Source organism: Rhinoderma darwinii, chromosome 4 (genome assembly GCF_050947455.1).
Source record: "Rhinoderma darwinii isolate aRhiDar2 chromosome 4, aRhiDar2.hap1, whole genome shotgun sequence".
In the NCBI taxonomy this organism is placed as follows: Eukaryota; Metazoa; Chordata; class Amphibia; order Anura; family Rhinodermatidae; genus Rhinoderma; species Rhinoderma darwinii.
In genome coordinates, this window is record NC_134690.1 from 20,998,569 (window position 1) to 21,020,185 (window position 21,617).

Below are 21,617 nucleotides of genomic sequence, written 5' to 3' on the forward strand. Positions count from 1 at the left end.
GTCCATGTGACCGCTGCAGCCTGTGCTTTGCCTGTGATTGGCTGCAGCCGTCACTTACACTGAAACGTCATCCTGGGAGGCCGGACTGGAGACAGACGCAGGGAGTTCTCGGTAAGTATGAACTTATATGTTTTTTTACAGATACATGTATATTGGGATCGGTAGTCACTGTCCCGGGTGCAGAAACAGTTACTGCCGATCGCGTAACTCTTTCAGCACCCTGGACAGTGACTATTTACAGACGTCTCCTAGCAACGCTCCCGTCATTACGGGAGCCCCATTGACTTCCTCAGTCTGGCTGTAGACCTAGAAATACATAGGTCCAGCCAGAATGAAGAAATGTCAAGTTAAAAAAGCAAGACGTATCCGCAGCACACATGACATGTGCATGACAGCTGCGGACTTCATTGCGGAACTTTGAATCTCCATTGAAGTCAATGGAGAAATTCCGCCATGAGTCCGCCACTGCTCCGCAACAGACAGAGCATGCTGCGGACACCAAATTCCGCTCCGCAGCCTATGCTCCGCAGCGGAATTGTACGCATCGTGTAAACGAACACTGCTAATTTAAAGTGAAAGTCAATGGAGAAACGGCTCCGCTGCGGATTAACGCTGCGGAGTGTCCGCAGCGGAATTTAAGTGGAATTCCGCCATGTGTGAACCCGCCCTAATACTGCCCCCTATATACAAGAATATAAATACTATAATACTGCTCCCATGTACAAGAATATAACTACTATAATACTGCCCCCTATATACAAGAGCATAACTACTATAATACTGCTCCTATGTATAAGAATATAACTACTATAATACTGCCTCCTATATACAAAAATATAACTACTATAATACTGCCTCCTATATACAAGAATATAATTACTAAAATACTGCCCGCTATATACAAGAATATAACTACTATTATACTGCTCCTATATACAGGAATATAACTACTATAATACTGCCCACTATATACAAGAATATAACTACTATAATACTGCCCCCTATATACAAGAATATAACTACTATAATACTGCCCGCTATATACAAGAATAAAACTACTATAATACTGTCCCTATATACAAGAATATAACTACTATAATACTGCTCTCTATATACAATAATGTAACTACTATAAGGGCGGGTTCACACATAGCGGAATTTCACTTAAATTCCGCTGCGGACACTCCGCAGCGTTAATCCGCAGCGGAGCCGTTTCTCCATTGACTTTCACTTTAATTTAGCAGTGTTCGTTTACACGATGCGTACAATTCCGCTGCGGAGCATAGGCTGCGGAGCGGAATTTGGTGTCCGCAGCATGCTCTGTCTGTTGCGGAGCAGTGGCGGACTGGTTGCGGACTCATGGCGGAATTTCTCCATTGACTTCAATGGAGAGTCAAAATTCCGCAATGAAGTCCGCAGATCTTATGTGTGCTGCGGAGCGTATTGTTTTTACTACCATGACATTTCTTCATTCTGGCTGGACCTATGTATTTCTAGGTCTACAGCCAGACTGAGGAAGTCAATGGGGCTCCCGTAATGACGGGAGCGTTGCTAGGAGACGTCTGTAAATAGTCACTGTCCAGGGTGCTGAAAGAGTTACGCGATCGGCAGTAACTGTTTCTGCACCCGGGACAGTGACTACCGATCTCAATATACATGTATCTGTAAAAAAACATATAAGTTCATACTTACCGAGAACTCCCTGCGTCTGTCTCCAGTCCGGCCTCCCAGGATGACGTTTCAGTGTAAGTGACGGCTGCAGCCAATCACAGGCCAAGCACAGGCTGCAGCGGTCACATGGACTGGAGCGTCATCCAGGGAGGTCGGGCCGGATGCCGAAAGAGGGACGCGTCACCAAGACAACGGGCGGTAAGTATGAATTTCTTTGACTTTCACTAGGGAAAGTGCTGTCCCTTCTCTCTATCCTGCACTGAATAGGGAGAAGAGAAGCACTTTTCCTGCAGTCCGCAGCGGCCAGTCCGCATCAATTTTCTGCACATTTTGTGCAGATCCGCTGCAGAATCTGCAACGCAGATTCTGTGCGGCATTGATGCGGACAGTTGCGGAGGAATTCCGCCATGTGTGGTCATGCCCTAATACTACCCCTCTATACAAGAATATAACTACTATAATACTGCCGCCTATGTACAAGTAGTAACTGCTATAATACTGCCTCCTATATACAAGAATATAACTACTATAATACTGCCCTCTATATACAAGAATATAACTACTATAATACTGCTCCTATGTACAAGAATATAACTACTATAAGTCTGGGTTCACACGACCTATTTTCAGGCGTAAACGAGGCGTATTATGCCTCGTTTTACGCCTGAAAATAGGGCTACAATACGTCGGCAAACATCTGCCCATTCATTTGAATGGGTTTGCTGACGTACTGTGCAGACGACCTGTAATTTACGCGTCGTCGTTTGACAGCTGTCAAACGACGACGCGTAAATGGACTGCCTCGGCAAAGAAGTGCAGGGCACTTCTTTGCCACGTAATTTGAGCTGTTCTTCATTGAACTCAATGAAGCACAGCTCAAAATTTACGAGCGTCTCAGACGGCTCGCAAAATGCGAGGAGGAGCATTTATGTGTGAAACGAGGCAGCTGTTAACAGTCTGTCTTTTCACACGTAAATGCCTCTCATCGTGTGAACAAACCCTAATACTGCCCCTATATACAAGAATATAACTACTATATTACTGCTCCCTATATAAAGAATATAACTACTATAATACTGCTCCTATATACAAGAATATAACTACTATAATACTGCTCCTATGTACAAGAATATAACTACTATAATACTGCTCTCTATATACAAGAATATAACGACTATAATACTGCCTCCCTATATACAAGAATATAACTACTATAATACTGCTCCTATATACAAGACTATAACTACTATAATACTGCTCCTATACACAAGAATATAACTACTATAATACTACCCCCTATATACAAGAATATAACTACTATAATACTGCCCCTATATACAAGAATATAACTAATATAATTTTGCCCCCTATATACAAGAATATAACTACTATAATACTGCCCCTATATACATAAATATAACTACTATAATACTGCCTCCAATATACAAGAATATAACTACTATAATACTGCTCCTATGTACAAGAATATAACTACTATAATACTGCGCCTATATACATGAATATAACTACTATAATACTGCTCCTATATACAAGAATATAACTACTATATTTTTGCCCCTATATATAAGTAGTAACTGCTATACTACTGAGGATCTTGCTGCTTTCTTTTCCTGCACAGGACGGAGGCTGGTGTTGGTTGTTTGGACGGGAGACAGAAAACACACATTTCTCTAGTAATACCTTTAGACAGGTGAACAGAGATTCTTAATCTTGAAGAAAACAAGAATTCCGTTGATCACATGATCACAGTTTGTTCGGTTTCTTCTTCAGGTGTGTAATACCTGTCAGGATTTTTCAGTAACACTTGACATGTCTATCACTGCCCCCAGTAGCTGCGCTGTGCACACAAGTTAGTTTACCACCAGGTAATCCGGGCCTGGGGCTCATTATAAAATTGTGATCAGATTTGTTCAGTGAGCCAAAACTACGCCTGTCAAACCTGAGCCCATGACTCCCCGAAACAAAAATAAACATTTCAGACTGTGGTATACGAAGCAAGGCTTTATATATGGGGCGGGAAGAGCTCGCATGTGCTTATTAAATATCATATTTGAAGGCTTACACTCTATAGAGATATGAGAATTTAATTTTTTTTATTACTTTTAGGAAATCTAAAAAATACTATATTGTATTATTTCTTGAAGCAGCAGTTTGTCCTCCAGAGCTGCTCTTCCTAATGTAATGGGAACAGGAATTTACAACCAATTCTCGCAGGCACAACTATTTTGGAAGCTACAGGAACCCAATTTATAATCTTCAACAAGGCCCCCGCCTACAATGATACCAATTTATAATATTGGTGGTAATGCTTCTTATGAGATATTTGTACCCCCTAAGTTACCAGGGCCCGTGTGCGACTGCTGCCTCTGCACCCCCTATAGCTACTCCCCTGATCACTAGTTATTGTGGCGAGTCTTGAGGTAAGCCGGTCACCCATCTATATACATTACCACACAAACTCTTCCCTTAGTATACTTAAAAACATTTGATTCCCAAATTGTGGAACATTTTAAGTCCTTCCGGTTCCGCACGGGAGCACCCCCAAAATTGACCCAAAACACTAATTTTTATGCAAATGAGCACAGATCCCACCCGTTTTGAGTTCAGATCAGAGGACAATACCATAAATACTGGGCATGTACGTGGATTAGTAAGGGAGGACTCTTGTCTACAGAAGAAACGTCCACATAACAGTCCACATATACTCTGAGAACTAGATATACAAACATTTCATTTTAAGCCATGGTAAGGCAACTTTTATATATACTCTGGGACACACCTCTAAAAGAAAATTGAAACTAATATCTGAAAATGTTTAATATAATTACACTTATAGCTGATTTTGGGAAGCAGATTAATATTATGCTTGGCTGTGAATCCCATGTTACTTGCAGATTGTCATCCATCTTTCGTTGCCTCCTGAATGGATTATCAGTATAGGATTGGGGGATGTTATATTCCCGATGGGCACCTGAAACACATTTTATAGACCAGGGACTGCACAGGGATTGTCCCTTTAAGAGGAGGTGAGTCTGTCCATTAGGCAGGAAGAAGGGGAGGATATTTAAAAGGGCTGTCCCACAAATTTGTTAATATAATTTATTAGGGTATATGGACTTCTTAGAGGGGAGGCCACCACTGTGACCCCCCCCCCCCCATGAGTCAGAGATTGGATTCCAAATGGTCACCTATTCATTTTTATGGCGGACCTGCAGGGGTAAAGTATGATCAGTGGCAACTTCCTTTGGTGATAGCAAGTGATCCCCGGGTGTTTCTGAAACAGGACTGGTTTTAATTGAAAAAGGGGCTGTTTAGATGAGACAACCCTTTTGTTGACACGCCACCATTGCTCAATCTCCATCTATGTGAGGATTTCACTCTAAATATCCCCCTTTTGTCGTGTGAGAAAATGACCACCCCTAACACCTTCTTAGTTTGTCCCGCACTTTTTTTTTTTTTATTAAAGGGACCATGCACCCAAAATAAAAACAACTTTATTCTTTCCAATAATGAAATACTCTATAAATCTATAAAAGTACCGAAGCAAAAATTCAGGCCATTAAAAGTTTATCAATTGAAATGAAGGCCTGGAGGCCATAAACATTAGTCATATTTATAGAAAGCGCTTGGCTCATTCTCCTAATATGATCTAAGTAACATGTTAAGGCGACCGTGCCGGGCTTGAACGCTTTATTCCGGGCTCGAGCCTCTGCTTACTGTCAATGTCTTTGTGCTGTGACACATACTCGGCAGTGATTAGATTAACGCTGGCAAAGCCAATATGATCCTCGGCGCAGATTACCACTGTCAAACACAGTAATTACATTTATTCATTCCCATTTAGCTGAGTTTTTACAAGCAGAGCAAGGGGCCAAATAAGCAATAAACACAGACGCGAGAAATTAAAATGCTGATCTGTTTCCCGTGAAAACAATCAAATAATCATCTCTGGTTCCTCGACTCATTCATCATCGGAGATGGCCGCGCACTGATGATATGAGCGCCACCGTCCTAATGCTATTACATGTAAATCACTAACACAAAATTACTGAGGCCCGATGCGATTTTACTAATAAATTTGTTAATTTCCAAGCGTTTTATAAAGGTGTAACAATACCTGGGTGAATTGCGGAATTTTTTTATACAACGCATTTTTATTTATTTTTTTATTCCCACCAGCGCATTTTGATGGATTGATCAGACACTGAAATTTTTTGTTCATCTTTGTGTCGTATCTTGGTGAAATAACAATCAATTGAAATAAGAAATGTATTAATTTAATAATTCGATTTATCCTGAAATAAAAACGAAAATACAATTTTAAAAAACACCGGTAATTATATGGTTTTGCGTCATTAAAGTAAACGCCAAGTAAATGACAAGTAAATAAAAGTTCTAGTCATCCGTTCTAAGGGTATGTCCACACGCTGTGTTTTCAGACGATATACGCCGGAAAAAAAGGTAGCTGAACACCTACAAACATCTGCCGATTGAAATCAATGGATAAGATGGCGTTCAGACTGGGCGTTTTTTTATGCCGGTTTTAAAAAATGGCGCGTTAACGCCTTGTAAAAAGAAGGAGCATGTCACTTCTTGAGCCATTTTTGGAGCGGTTTTTCATTGTGTCAATGGAAAAACCGCTCCAAAAATGGCTCCAAAAAAATCCTCAAAATCGTTTTCAGCTTCAAAAACTTCTGGAAATTAGAAGCTGTTTTCTCTGAAAACAGCTCTATAATTTTCTGCCGTTTTTGACTCTGCGTGTGAACATACCCTCAAAGATCTAACAGGGTTTGCCACTTACCTATCCTTAAGTCCAGTAGTGTAACTTTAAGATCCTGGCCCCAATGTAAAATGTGTAACAGGGCCCCCACCTACCATGAGCCATGTATAATACTGGTGTCCAATGTGTTAGAGGGGCATTTGAGCCTCATCAGGCCCGAGTGAAACTGCTACCTCTGCACTCTCTACAGCTCAGGGAGGGCAAATCTGCCTTGTTATTCAGTGTGCATCATCATCTACTCCTGAATCAATGCACAACTAGGTTAAAAAGGTATTCAGCAGCCTGAAAATTATGAGTTTTAAGCAGGGGCGGGACGAGGGGTAGGCGGAGCAGGCAGTTGGCTAGGGTGTCACTCAGGGGAGGGGGTAAAATGTATTTAGTAGTGTTTTCGTGTATAAATAAGTGCAGTAGGGATTGGGAGGGAATGGAGCAACACAGGAGAATTAAGTAAAGGATTGTCCATCTGAAGTATAGTGCCAGACTTTATAGTGCCAGACTTTATAGTGCCAGACTTTAAGGCCCAAGTCGAAGGCGTGTTCTGTAACCTCGGCCTTAGACACCAGCACAGCTTGTCCCGCCCCTGGTTTTCACCCTTGTGGAAGATCATCTCAGTTGTCATTGTTCTCTGAAATAGATAAACTGGATTGACATCAAACTTTTTTCTTTGCTTTTTGATTTTGTTTTTGTAACTTGTGATATTTGCTGTCAGTTAAAAGTACAATATTCATTCCTAGTCATGCAATCTACTGTTGTGGTGCGATTAATCCTGGTGGTGCGTTTTCTCCCAATTAGCAAAATACGCTGCTGAGGTTGTTGCGTTGCCGTGTTATGTGCTTTTTCTTGTGTTATTACAACCCTGTGTGACGAAGGCGCTAACAAAGTAAGACGGGGCTGGATGGTGAACGGTAAAACAGAGTAGCAGAAAATAATCCATGATTTTTTAACCCCTTAGTGAGAAGCAACGGATATATTCGGCGGCTGCTACTTCCCACAGAGCGACGGATATATCCGTCATGTACACACGGCCGATTCTAGTGTTTCTGCTGCATGAGGTGAAAATTGAAATGGCGCACCCCCAATCCGCAAAAAAATCATAAGAAATACAAGTAGCCAACCTCTATTGGATCATTCACATTTGTAAATTGAAACAAAAAAATTAAAACTATGTAAAATAAAATGTTCATACTGCTAACTTTACTTTTTTTGGTAGGTTCCGCTGGACCGTTTGGACTAAGTCGTAGAATCGTTGGACTACTTCGATGATCTACGTTTAAAAAAAAAAATCGTGAAAGAGGGTTGAGTATTTATTTCAATAAAAAATATTTTCTTATGCCTCTGTGTTTTTTTTTTTATACTTTATTAGTGCCTTAGTAATAACCGCTGTCTGATTGACAACATTCGATTACTAAGGCAGGGCTTAGTGTTAGCCAGTAAAAAGGCTAGCACTAGCCCCCCATTATTAGCCCAGTACCCACCGCCACCAGGGGTACCGGGAAGAGACGGCTATGATAGAGTACCCAACCGTCTGCAGTGACCGACAGGCATCTGGGCGGCCGCAGGCTGGTATTATCAGGCTGTGAAGGGATAAAAACCGTGGCTTGTCCCACCCAGGTAATGCTAGCCTGCTGCTGCTGTGTTTTATCTGGCTGGATATGAAAAATGGGGGGGGGGGGGGGCACATCATTTTATTCAATTATTAATTTATTATTTTTATTAAAGGACGTGGGGTCCCCCCTTTTTTAAATATCCAGCTTGATACAACAAAGCAGCAGCAGGCTAGCATTACCCGGGACTGAAGGCCCACTGTTTTTGTCCCTTCCCAGCCTGATAATACCAGTTTGCGGCCACCCCAGTTCCCGACCATCATTACAGATGGTCAGGTACTGGATCATGCCTGGCTCTTCCTGATACCCCTGATGACGGTGAGTACTGGGGTAATAATGGGGGTTAGTGTTGGCCTATTTACTGGCTAACACTAAGCCTTGTCTTAGTAATGGATGGCGTCAAACAGACAACTACCATTACTAAGTTGGTAATACAGTATAAAAAAACAGGCATTTTTAAATAAAATGTAAATCATCGCAGTAGTCAAATGAATCTTCGACGTAGTCCAAATTGTCCAGCGGAACTTGGAAAACAAAAATTAGCAATAGAAAAAAATCTTCTAAAAAGTCATCTGTCTTCTTTCTTCTCTCCTGTGCTGCAATAGAAACTAGACATCAATGAACTCTCATTTCTATTGTGGCGCACAGGACCTAGAGATGAGCCAGAAATAATAAGGGCAGATACACACGAACGTTGCGTTTTTGCGCGCGCAAACAACGCTGCGTTTTGCGCGCGCAAAAACCATTTGACAGCTGCGTGTGTCATCTGTGTTTGATGCGCGGCTGCGTGATTTTCGCGCAGCCGCCATCATAGAGATGAGGCTAGTCGACGCCCGTCACTGTCCAAGGTGCTGAAAGAGCTAACTCTTTCAGCACCCTCGACAGTGAATGCCGAACACAATATCGAAAAACCTGTTGAAAAAAAAGAAAAAGTTCGTACTTACCGAGAACTTCCCGGCCGTTGCCTTGGTGACGCGTCCTTGGTGACGCGCCTCTCGACATCGGGCCCCACCTCCCTGGATGACGCGCCAGTCCATGTGACCGCTGCAGCCTGTGCTTGGCCTGTGATTGGCTGGAGCTGTCACTTGGACTGAATTGTCATCCCGGGAGGTCAGACTGGAGGAAGACGCCGGGAGTTATCGGTAAGTCAGAACTTCGTTTTTTTTTCTACAGGTTCATGTATATTGGGATCGGAAGTCACTGTCCATGGTGCTGAAACAGTTTAACTCTTTCAGCACCATGGACAGTGACTATCTCCTGACGTCGCGTACCGATAATTTTTTTGCCGGGTTCGGACAAAACTAGTTCGGCCGAACCCGGTGAAGTTCGGTTCGCTTGTCCGGCTTCGCTCATCGCAAAGACACTCCGTTTGGATGTTCGGAAACAGAAAAGCATGTGGTGCTTTTCTGTTTACATTCATCCTTTTGACTGCTGGTGCGCTGTTTCAGTCAGTTTGCACGGAAGTGCTTCCGTGCAACCTGCGTGGTTTTCAGGCACCCATTGACTTCAATGGGTGCGTGATGCGCGAAATACGCATCACGCAAAAAGCACAGACTGTCTGTACTGCCCCATAGACTTGTATTGGTCCATGCGTGCCGCGTGAAAACCACGCGGCCCGCACGGACCGAATACACGCTCGTGTGAATCCCCCCTAATAGATATTAAAAATTCTGGTCCATCTGGGAGGTCCTGTGCGCAAAAAAATCTAAGGCAGGGCCTCCTAATAAAAATTATAACACCTTTCCTTTAAAGGGTAACTAAAGTTTTAAAAACGACTGAGATGTCATAGTGACATGTCAGAAATTTTGGGAGGTCTAAGCACTGAGACCCCCACCAATCACTAAAACAAAGTGGCAGAAGTGCTCTGGTGAGCGCTGTGCCACTTCATTTCTGATTGTCTTTTCTCGGAGCGGTGTATGGTTTCAATAGAAAGTCTATGGGCCCATACAACGCTCTGAGGAAAGACGATCAGAAACTCAGTGGCACAGCGGTCACACGAGCACTTCTGCCGCTTTGTTTTAGCGATTGGTGGGGGTCTCAGTGCTCGGAACCCCACCCATCAAATCTTCTGACATGTCACTATGACATCTCAGAAGTTTTTTGAAAGATTATTTATAGTTGAAGCAGTCGGACACCCCCACCCCTAGAAGTATAATAACTACTGAGGCCGCTATGGGGGAAATTATAATGCAAGAGGGGGTCTAAGCATCTGACTGCCGAGGGCTCTATGGGGAAGGATTATACTGCGCTCAGCCTCTTGCCCCCACTAATTTAAAAGTGATCGGCTGACAATGGGGGGGAATTATACTGCAAGGGAGGGGGGTTTGAGCATCTTGCTGACAGTAGAGGGCTCTGTGGGGGAGAATAATCTCCCCCATAGAGCCCTCAATAGTAACTATACTGCAAAGGGGGTGTCTGAGCATCTGACTGCTGAGGGCTCTACGGGGGGGAATTACCCCCCCCCCCCACATAGAGCCCTCTGCTGTCAGCAAGGTGCTCAGACCCCCCTTTGACGTATAAACCGGCCCCCCTACTGTCGGCCGATCATTTTTAAATTAGTGGGGGCAGGAGGCTGAGTACATTAAGCGGTGCTCTGTCAGCCTTACCTTACAAATCACAGGCCATTCTGCCCTCCTGCTGACCTGCTCCTCTCTGGCAGTGGGTCGGGGAGGAGGAGTGTTCTAGCAGACGTGCACCATAGTGCTGCATGTCTGCTAAATAAGTGCTGCCTTGCCCTGCCCCCACCGTGACGGGTGTAGCATTTAGTTAGCATTATGTAGGGTCCATTATCGTTACACAGTGTTAGGCGTAGGGCATTAGGTAGCGTACGTTAGGTGTAGGGCGTTAGGGGGGCAATTAGTTAGAAAAAGTTAGTTAGGGCTAGTGTTAGGGAACATTTATCAGCGTTAGGTTTATAGGGTTAGTGTGGTAGGGAAGTTTTAGCGTTTATAAAATAAAAAAAATAAATAGTGTAGCATTTAGTAGTTATCGTTAGGTAGGTTCCATTATCGTTACACAGCGTTAGGCATAGGGCATTAGGTAGTGTTAGGCGAAAGACATTAGGTAGCGTTAGGCGTAGGGCATTAGTTAGGCTGGCAATTTGTTAGAAATAGTTACTTAGGGCTACCGTTAGGTTTATAGTAATAAAACAGCTCACCGTCTGTATACGGCAGAAGAGGCCTACGGATCTGCTCAGATACAGAAAGTACAAGTGAGACTGATGAGTAATTTTTCATTTTGTCATCGTCCACTAGCTCTAGTGATGGGGAGCCACAGCCAAGGCGCCGCAGGCACGATTGTCCACCTAGCACTAGTGCCATTGACCCTGATTGGGTGCACAAGGAGTCACACACCCCGTGTGTTCCAGAATTGAATTCTGTGACGGGAACCTAAATCAGCATAGGGGGTTTTAGGGAGGAGGACTTTTTTTTAATATCTTCTTCTCAGAGGAATTCTTACCCCTGATGGTTGAGCAGACCAATTTATATGCTGCTCAATTTATCGCCAGTCACCCCACATCTTATTATGCCAAAAATAGCACGTGGCGTCCAGTAGATGTGCCAGACATTTTTGGGGCCTCCTTTTGAACATGGGTCTTGTAAAGAAACCCACAGTTAGGTCCTATTGGACATCTGATGTCCTGTACGACACCCTTATGTACAGAGAAGTAATGACGAGACAGCGCCTTGAAACTATACTGCGCTTCCTTCATTTCTGTGACAATACAATTTGCCCACCTAGAAAAATGTGCATGAAGGGAAAAACTACCAAAATGTCCTCCAGAATGCCCCCTTCACTCAACAGCAGTGGAGAAATTGTATGGGACTTTTTGCACCCTCTTTTGGGTAAAGGGTACCATTTATATGTGAAAAAAATCAAAAAGGCCGCTGCCAAAGCCGCTGGTCAACCAAAAATTAAAAGCTGGGGAAATCAGGGCACTTTGTAATGAAGACTTGCTGCTTGTCAAGTTTCGTGACATGACATACGTCTCATGCTCACATCTATTTACCCAGACAGCAGCAGCCACATTCCTGTACGCGGGAGTCGTAGTGCTGTCCGTAAGCCTGTGCGCATACAGGACTATCATACATTTATGGGTGGGGTGGAACTTGCAGACCAGATGCTGCAGCTCTACAATGTTCGAAAATATGGTAAAAAAAAACTTGCCGTTCACCTCATTCAAGTGTCCCTGTATAATTAATTTGTCATTTTTAGAAAGGCAGGGATCCTATCTTGATTATCGAGAAAAGGTTATTGAAAATCTTATATTTGGAGACCAGGGGTGGGATCATCTAATCAAGCCACCAGAATTGTCCCAAGACAACATTTCCCATCCGAAGTGCCCCCTACTGCCAAAAACAGCCGACCCCAAAAGAGATGTTGCATATGTTCTAAGAAACGGAATACGGAGGGAAAGGTGTTATTAATGAGACAACTGCCCAGACAGGAGATCATCGCATCTGCATTAGCGAATGTTTCCGTGTGTACCATACATCCCCAAATTAATAATTTGAGTTAAAACATTTTTTAGCCATTTTCTTTACCATTTTATTATCCAATCCATTGATTTCGTTTTCACTTCACTTTATATGACACTATAGCCCACATATTAATTGGTATACAAGAAAAACTCTGAAATAGTAAAAAATTATTCTCACTATACCCCTAGATGGATACCGTTAAGGAAAGATCCCCCACCAAAAAAAACAAAAATCTCACTACACCCCTAGATGAATACCTTAGGATATGTCGTTTTCAAAATGGGGTCACTTTTGGGGGTGTTGCATCGTTCTGCCAGCTCAAATCCTTTGTAAAGAAGGAGTGGAACCTATAAGTCATCCAAGCTAAAATTATGTCCTGAAAACCATAGAGGGGTTCCTGTCATTTTGGGCCCCACCATGTGGTCTGGCAATGGATTATGTCTTAAGTGGGGGTATTTTTGAAAACAGTAGAAGCAGCGCAATAAATGTTGGGGTGCATTTTCTCTGTTTCTTTACATTAATTCCTGTTGAAAACATTGAGGGGTGTAGTTTTTGAAATAAGAGCATTTTGTGTGGTTTCTTATGTTCTGGAACCTCTGAGCCTCTGCAAACCTTGCTTGGTGCATGAAAACAAAATGTACTTTACAATTCTTAAAATCTTCCCAATTTCAATAAAATGTGTGCGCCTTGTAATATGTTTAACCCCTTCCCACACCTTGACGTTAATGCACGTCAATGTGAGCAGTCACTTCGCGCACCTCGACGTGCAGTTACGTCTGTGCTTTGACAGTTAACTGCCGCGCGGCGCTACACCGCAGCGGCGGTTAACTGTTCAGGGTGTCTGCCCTGCATTCCCTGTTGCCGATCAGCGGCCCGTCGCCGCTGATTTCGGCAGTTAACCCCTTTGATGCGGCGGGCGATTCCGATCGCCACATCTAAGGAGTTTAGCGGTGATCGGCAGCCCCCACGTGAAATCACGGGGGCTGGCGATGGTACCCATGGCAACCGGACGCCAGACAATGGCTTCCGGGTTGCCATGTACAGAAGCCTATGAGGACCACCCGGAGGGTGGTCGTCGTAGGCTTCCTGTCAGTGTGACTGTTACGTCACACTGACAGTTGGAAAACATTACACTACGTGTGTAGTGTAATGTATTCCGGCAGCGATCAGAGCTGCAAGTCTAAGTGTCCCCTAGTGGGACAAGTGAAAAAAGTAAAAAAAAGAATAAAAATATTAAAAAAAAGTGTCAAAATAAAAGTTAGAAGTGATATAAACAAGAACTGCTTTTTTTCCTATAATAAGTCTTTTATTATAGGAAAAAAAAGTACACATATTTGGTATCACCGCGTTCGTAACAACCCCAACTATAAAACTATATTATTATTTTTCCCGCACGATGAACACCGAACATAAAATAAACGAAAAACAATGCAAGAATCACTATTTTTTTGGTTACCAACCCTCCCAAAATATACAATAAAAAGTGATCAAAAAGTCGCATGTACGCCAAAATAGTACCAATACAAACTACAACCCGTCCCACAAAAAACAAGCCCTTACACAGCTTTTTTGACTGAAAAATAAAAAAGTTACGGCTCTCAGAATATGGTGACACAGAAAATCATTTATTTTATAAATAAGTTATTTTATTGCGCAAATGCTGCAAAATTTAAAAATAACGATATACATCTGGTATCGCCGTAATCGTACCGACCCGCAGAATAAAATATAATGGTCATTTACAACCTTGGGTGAACGCCGTAAAAAATAAATAAAAAAGATTGTCAGAATTGATGGTTTTTGGTCACCTTGCTTGATCAAAAAAATGGCATGTACCCCAAAATGGTACCAATGAAAATGACAGATTGTCCCGCAACAAATAAGCCCTTACGCAGCTCCGGTGGTGAAAAAATAAAAAAAGTTCTGGCTCCCAGATTATGGCGAAATGTGCAGAGTGTTCCAAAAGCGGATAAGATTGGGCGCCATTTATAAGTGCGACACCGGCCACATATCTGTGGATTATTATTTATTTACCCCATTATTATACCCTCTTATTATGCCCTGATATACTCTGCCCAGCCTACATTTGCCCCCACATTATAAACTGAAATACCACCAAAACGCCAGAGCTACTACCAAGCTAAATCTGTGTTCCAAAAGCCAAATGGCACTCCCTCCCTTCTGAGCCCTACAGCGTGCCCAAACAGCCGTTTACGTCCACCGATATGGCATCGCCATACACGGGAGAACCCTGTTAATATTTTATTTGTGGTATTTGTGGCACAAACTGGGCACAACATATAGTGCACTAAAATGGCACATCAGTCGAAAATTGTAATTTTCACTTTCCACCATCCGCAGCGCATTAAACCCTTCGCGCACCATGACTTAATAGCATGTCGTGGTGCGGGGGGTGATATATGGAGCATCTCACGCACTGAGCCCATGCCATACGCTGCAGGTGTCAGCTGTGTATTACAGCTGATACCCGGGACTAACGGACAGAAACAGCGATCGCGCTGTTACAGGAGCATGTAAAAATTACAATATACTGTAATACATTAGTATTGCAGTGTATTCGACCAGTGATCTAACGATCGCTGGTTCAAGTCTCCTAGGGGGACTAACAAAATATGTAAAAACAAAAGTAAATAGTTATTATTAGTGGAAAAAATCAAATAAATATTTAAAGTCCAAAAAAACAACCTTTTCACATTTTTTCTCTAAAGTAATGTAAAAAAATACACAAAATTGGTATTGCTGCGTCCATAAAAGTCCAAACTATTACAATATACCATTATTGAACTCGCACGGTGAACGCCGTGAAAAATAAAGTATTTAAAACGGCAAATCCGCTGTTTTTTGGTCACCTTGGCTCTACCAAAAAATCTAATAAAAAGTGCTAAAAAAGTTGTTTGTACCAAAAAACGGTACCAATAAAAACTACAGCTCGTCCCGCAAAAAATAAGCCCTCACACCGCTCTATTGATGGAAAAATAAAAAAGTTATGGCTCTCGGAAAGCGGGGAGGAAAAATTTAAAAGGAAAAGCAAAACACGGATCAGTCCGGAAAGGGTTAATTACTTTCTAATGAAAAAGCATTTATGACCACATGTGGGGTATTGCCGTACGCTGGAGAAATTGCTTTACAAATATTGGGGTGCTTTTTCTCCTTTATCCTTCGTAAAATTGAAAAAATTCTACATTTTAGTGGAAATAATGTTGATATTAATTTTCACGGCCTAATTCTAATAAATTCTGCAAAAGACATGTGGGGTCTAAATGCTCACTATACCCCTAGATAGATTCCTTAAGTGGTGTAGTTTTCCAAATGGGGTTACTTTTGGGGGGCGTCCACTGTTTTGGTCCCTCGGGGGCTTTGCAAATTCGACATGACACCCAAAATCTATTCCAGCTAAATTTGAGCTCCAAAAGCCAAATAGCGCTCCTTGCCTTCTAAGTCCCGCTGTGTGTCCAAACAGCACTTTATTACCACATATGGCGTATTTATGTAATCGGGAGAAATTGTTTTACAAATGTTGGGGTGCTTTTTCTCCTTTATTCCTTGTAAAAATTAAAAATGTCTAAGTTTTTTCAGCAAAAAAGTAGATTTTTACCTTTACAGACTAATTCCAATGAATTCAGCAAAACAACTGTTTGGTCAAAATGCTAACTTTACCCCTAAAAAAATTCTTTGAGGGGTGTAGTTTCCAAAATGGGGTAACTTTTAGGGTGTTTCCACTATTTTGGTTCCTCCAGTGCATTGTGAACGCGACACGGCACTGAAAACTATTCCAGCAAAATCAAAATTCCAAAATCCAAATGGTGCTCCTTCTCTTCTGAGGCCTGCTGTAGGTCCAAACAGCAGTTTATTACCACATATGGGGTATTGCTATAATCGGAAGAAATTGCTTTACATATGTTGGGGTGTTTTTTCTACTTTATTCCTTGTAAAAATTTCTATGTTTTTTCAGAAAAAAAGTAGATTTTCATCTTCACATACTAATTCAAATAAATTTAACAAAAAAAACAGTGTTTTCAAAATGCTAACTATACCCATAGATAAATACATTGAGGGGTGTAGTTTCCAAAATTAGGTCACAAGACCTCTTCAAACCTGACATGGTGCCTAAAATATATTCTAAAAAAAGGAGGCCCCAAAATCCACTAGGTGCTTCTTTGCTTCTGAGGCCGGTGTTTCAGTCCAGTAGGGCACTAGGGCCACATGTGGGATATTTCTAAAAACTGCAGATTCTGGGCAATAAATATGGAGTTGTATTTCTTGGGTAAAACCTTCAGTGGTACAGAAAAAAAATGTATTACAAATGAATTTTCCCCCAAAAAAAAATGAAATTTGTACATTTCACCTCTACTTTGCTTTAATTCCTGTGAAACGCCTAAAGGGTTAAAACACTTTCTGAATGCTGTTTTCAATACTTTGAGGGGTGCAGTTTTCAAAATGGGGTGATTTATGGGGACTTTCTAATATATAACTGAACAGGTCCCTGAAAAAATAGGCTGTTTTGAAATTTTCTTGAAAATATGAGAAATTTGTAATGACGGGGGTAGGGAAACGGACAAGTGAGCCCTAATCTACCCGCCACTCTGTCCCTGCCTACTTGCAACGACCCGCCCTAGGCGACGGGGTACAACTGGGCGGCGGTCCCTACGCTCAGTAAGTGCATGAGACAAACAGACAAGGGAACACAAAGCAAAGGGAAAGGGGCAGTTGCCCACGGGAACACCGTGAGCAACAAGAGTGGTGAACGAGCCGAGTCAAACCAGGAGTGCACGAGGTACCAAACGCAGAGCAGGAGAGTAGTCAGTAAGCCAGGGTCTGTATGGAGCAGGATCAAATAGATAGAAGCTGTAGCTGGGCCAGGAAACCACACGAGAAGAATCACAAGCAAAGGAGGAACAGGAAAGGCAGGTATAAATAGACAGAGGGCGGGAGCTAGCTCCGTCTGGCCAGGCTGCGATAGGCTCTCCCACTCCTAAGCCTGCCATCCTGAGTGGTGGAAGATGGAGTCAGTCTCAGACTGATTACCTATGGGAGTGTCCACAGAAGTTGTGCCTGGCAGATCCTTTACAAAATTGCTGCTAAAGTTCTAAGCCTTGTAACGTCCTAGAAAAATAAAAGAATGTTCTAAAAATGATGCAAACATAAAGTAGACATATGGAAAATTTAAACTAGTAAGTATTTTGTGTGGTATTACTATCTGTTTTACAAGTAGATACATTTAAATTTAGAAAAATGCAAATTTCTGCTAATTTTCTCTAAATCTTGGTGTTTTTTACAAATAAATATTGAATTTATGGACCAAATTTTTTCCCTAACATAAAGTACAATATGTCATGAGAAAACAGTCTCAGAATCACTTGGATAGGTAAAAAGCATTCCGGAGTTATTACCACATAAAGGGACACATGTCAGATTTGAAAAATCGGCTTCCTCCTGAAGGCCAAAACAGGCTCAGTCCTGAAGGGGTTAAAAATGTAATTATTTATTTTTTTCTTTTAAATACATTGCTGTCAAAATAAAGTAGACATAAGGAAATATACATTTCTATACATTTTAGTACAGTATACTAAAATGTATAGAAATGTATATTTCCTTTGTGAAATATCTTACTTTAACCGCTTCCCGACCCCCCACGGTAAATTCACATCGGTGCTTGCTGGGCTCTGTGAATTCATGATGGGTGTTAAAAGTGCGATCCGGGTGTCTCAGAGTAGCGCTGACACCCGGATCACGCTGTCAACCCCTGCCTCTGGTCCCGGAGACATGATCGGGACATGATTGGTTCAGGTCCCGATCATGTGATCGCAGGGAAAGTTTGTTGTAGCGACAAACTTTCCCGGGGACCGATTGTGGGTGCTGCCGTCGGATGCTGGTCCTCATAAGCTTCCTGTCAGTGTGACTCTCAGCATCACAATGACAGTTTATAATACGTTACACTACCTAGGTAGTGTAATGTATTATAGCAGCGATCAGTGCTGCAGGTCTTCAAGTAAAAAAAGTTAAACGTAAAAAAAAATGTAATAAAAATGTAAAAATAAGTTATAAGTTACAAAAACAAAGAATGCTTTTTTTTCTATTAGTTTCGTATTGTAGGAAAAAAATGAAAACGTTCAAAAAGTACACATATTTGGTATCATCGCGCTCGTAACAACCCAAGCTACAAAACCATAATATTATTTTTCCCGCACGGTGAAGACCGCAAAAAAAATATTTAAAAACAATACTAGCATCACAATTTTTTTGGTCATCACTAGAGATGAGCGAACTTTTCAAAAGTTCGGTTCGGCTAGTTCGCCGAATTTCACAAAAAAGTTCGATTCGGACCGAACTAGTTCGGACCGAACCTGTCACTTCCGTGCGCCGAGAATGGTACTGTCCAGGGTGCTGATAGAGTTAATGGGCTGCACTAACTCTTTCAGCAACCTTGACAGTACATGCTCGGCGCGCGGAAAATACAATTTAAATGTAATAAAAAAATAAAAATTATACGTTCGTACTTACTTTCCTCCTGTCCGGACTCCAGCGATGACGTTTCATCCCTTTCGCCGCTGCAGCCAATCACAGGCTGTAGTGGCGGTCACGCACGTCAGCATGACGCTTCATCCCACGTGACCGCCTCTGCAGCCAATCACAGGCTGCAGCGGCGACATGGATGAAACGTCATCGCTGGAGGCCGGACAGGAGGAAAGTAAGTATGAACGTATTTTATTTTATTTTTGGCATGTATGTATGTATGTATGTATGTATGTTGGCATGTATGTATGTTGTCATGTATGTATGTATGTTTGTTTGCATGTATGTATGTATGTTGTCATGTATGTATGTATATATGTGCATGTATGTTGGCATGTATGTATATGTGTGTATGTATATTTGCATGTATATATTTGCATGTGTGTATGTATATTTGCATGTATGTATGTTTGCATGAATGTATGTTTGCATGTATGTATGTTGTCATGTATGTATGTTGTCATGTATGTATGTATGTATGTATGTATATATGTGCATGTATGTATATATGTGCATGTTTGCATGTATATTTGCATGTATATATTTGCATGTATGTATGTTTGCATGTGTGTATGTTTGCATGTATGTATGTATGTTGGCATGTATGTATATATGTGCATGTATATTTGCATGTATATATTTGCATGTATGTATGTATGTTTGCATGTGTGTATGTTTGCATGTATGTATGTATGTTGTCATGTATGTATATATGTGCATGTATGTTTGCATGTATGTATGTATGTATGTTTGCATGTATGTAAGTATGTATGTTGTCATGTATGTATGTATATATGTGCATGTTTGCATGTATATTTGCATGTATATATTTGCATGTATGTATGTTTGCATTTATGTATGTTTGCATGAATGTATATTTGCATGTATGTATGTATGTATGTTGTCATGTATGTATGTTGTCATGTATGTATATATGTGCATGTATGTTGGCATGTATGTATATATGTGCATGTTTGTATGTATATTTGCATGTATATATTTGCATGTATGTATGCATGTTTTTATTTTTGCATGTATGTTTGCATGTATGTTTATATATATGTGCATGTATGTAATTATGTTTGCATGTATTTATGTTTGCATGTATATTTGTGCATGCTTGTATATATGTATGTATGTATCTTTGCATGTTTGTATGTATGTTTTCATGTGTGTGTATGCATGCATGTATGATAGTTTGCATGTATGTATGTATGTATATATGTGTATATGTTTGCATGTATATATGTGCATGCTTGTATATATGTATGTATGTTTGTATATATGTATGCATGTATGTTTGTTTGTATATATGTCTGTATGGCCATGTATGATACTGTCTGCTGGCGCCCTGTATCTAAGTCAACTTCACGGCAGGCTTCTATACATGGTATAACAGTCAGTATCACACATTAAACTGAATCTAAGCCTACGACATGTTTTATTTCATTTATTTTATTTTTTTACAGGTTTGGTGTTTGGACTACATCGGTTTCGAGGACTACTTAGATGACGTTTTTTTTTTCTACAATAAAATGGTTAATGAGGGTTGTGTTGGGGGTGCTTTATTTCAATAAAATATTTTATCTATATCTTAGTCTTTTTCTTTTCAAATTTTATTACTACCACTTTAGTAATGGCCGCTGTCTGAGTGACAACATCCATTACTAAGGCGAGGCTTAGTGTTAGCCGGTGCAGAGGCTAACACTAACCACCATTATTACCCCGGTACCCACCACCACCAGGGGTGCCGGGAAGAGCCAGGTACGATCCAGTACCCGACCATCTGTTGTGATGGTCGGGCTCTGGGGCGGCCGCAGGCTGGTATTATGAGGCTGGGAAGGGCCAAAAACAGTGGACCTTCCCACCCTTGTAATGCTAGGCTGCTGCTGCTGTGTTGTATCTGGCTGGTTATAAAAGTGGGGGGGACCCCACGTCATTTTTTTAAATTATTTATTTATTTTTTAAAAAGACATGGGGTTCCACCCAATTTATCATAACCAGCCACATACAACACAGTGTTATTAGCCTGGGAATGGACAAAACCAGTGGCCCTTCCCACCCATGTAATGCCAGACTGCTGCGGCCTTGTATATGGCTGGTTATTAAAAATGTGGGGGACCCAACGTCTATTGTTAAATTTGTTAAATTCAACAAAAAAAACGACGTGGGGTCCCCCCCATTTTTATAACCAGCCCGATACAACACAGCAGCAGGAGCCTAGCATTACAAGGGTGGGAAGGTCCACTGTTTTTGGCCCTTCCCAGCCTCATAATACCAGCCTACGGCCGCCCCAGTACCCGACCATCACAACAGATGGTCGGGTACTGTATCGTACCAAGCTCTTCCCGGCTCCCCTGGTGGTGGTGGGTACCGGGGTAATAATGGGTGGTTAGTGCTAGCCTCTGCACCGGCTAACACTAAGTACCACCTTAATAATGGACGCTGTCAATCAGCCAACTGCCATTATCTAGGCACTAATAAAGTTTAAAAAAAAACACAAAGACAATTCTTTTTCATTGAAAT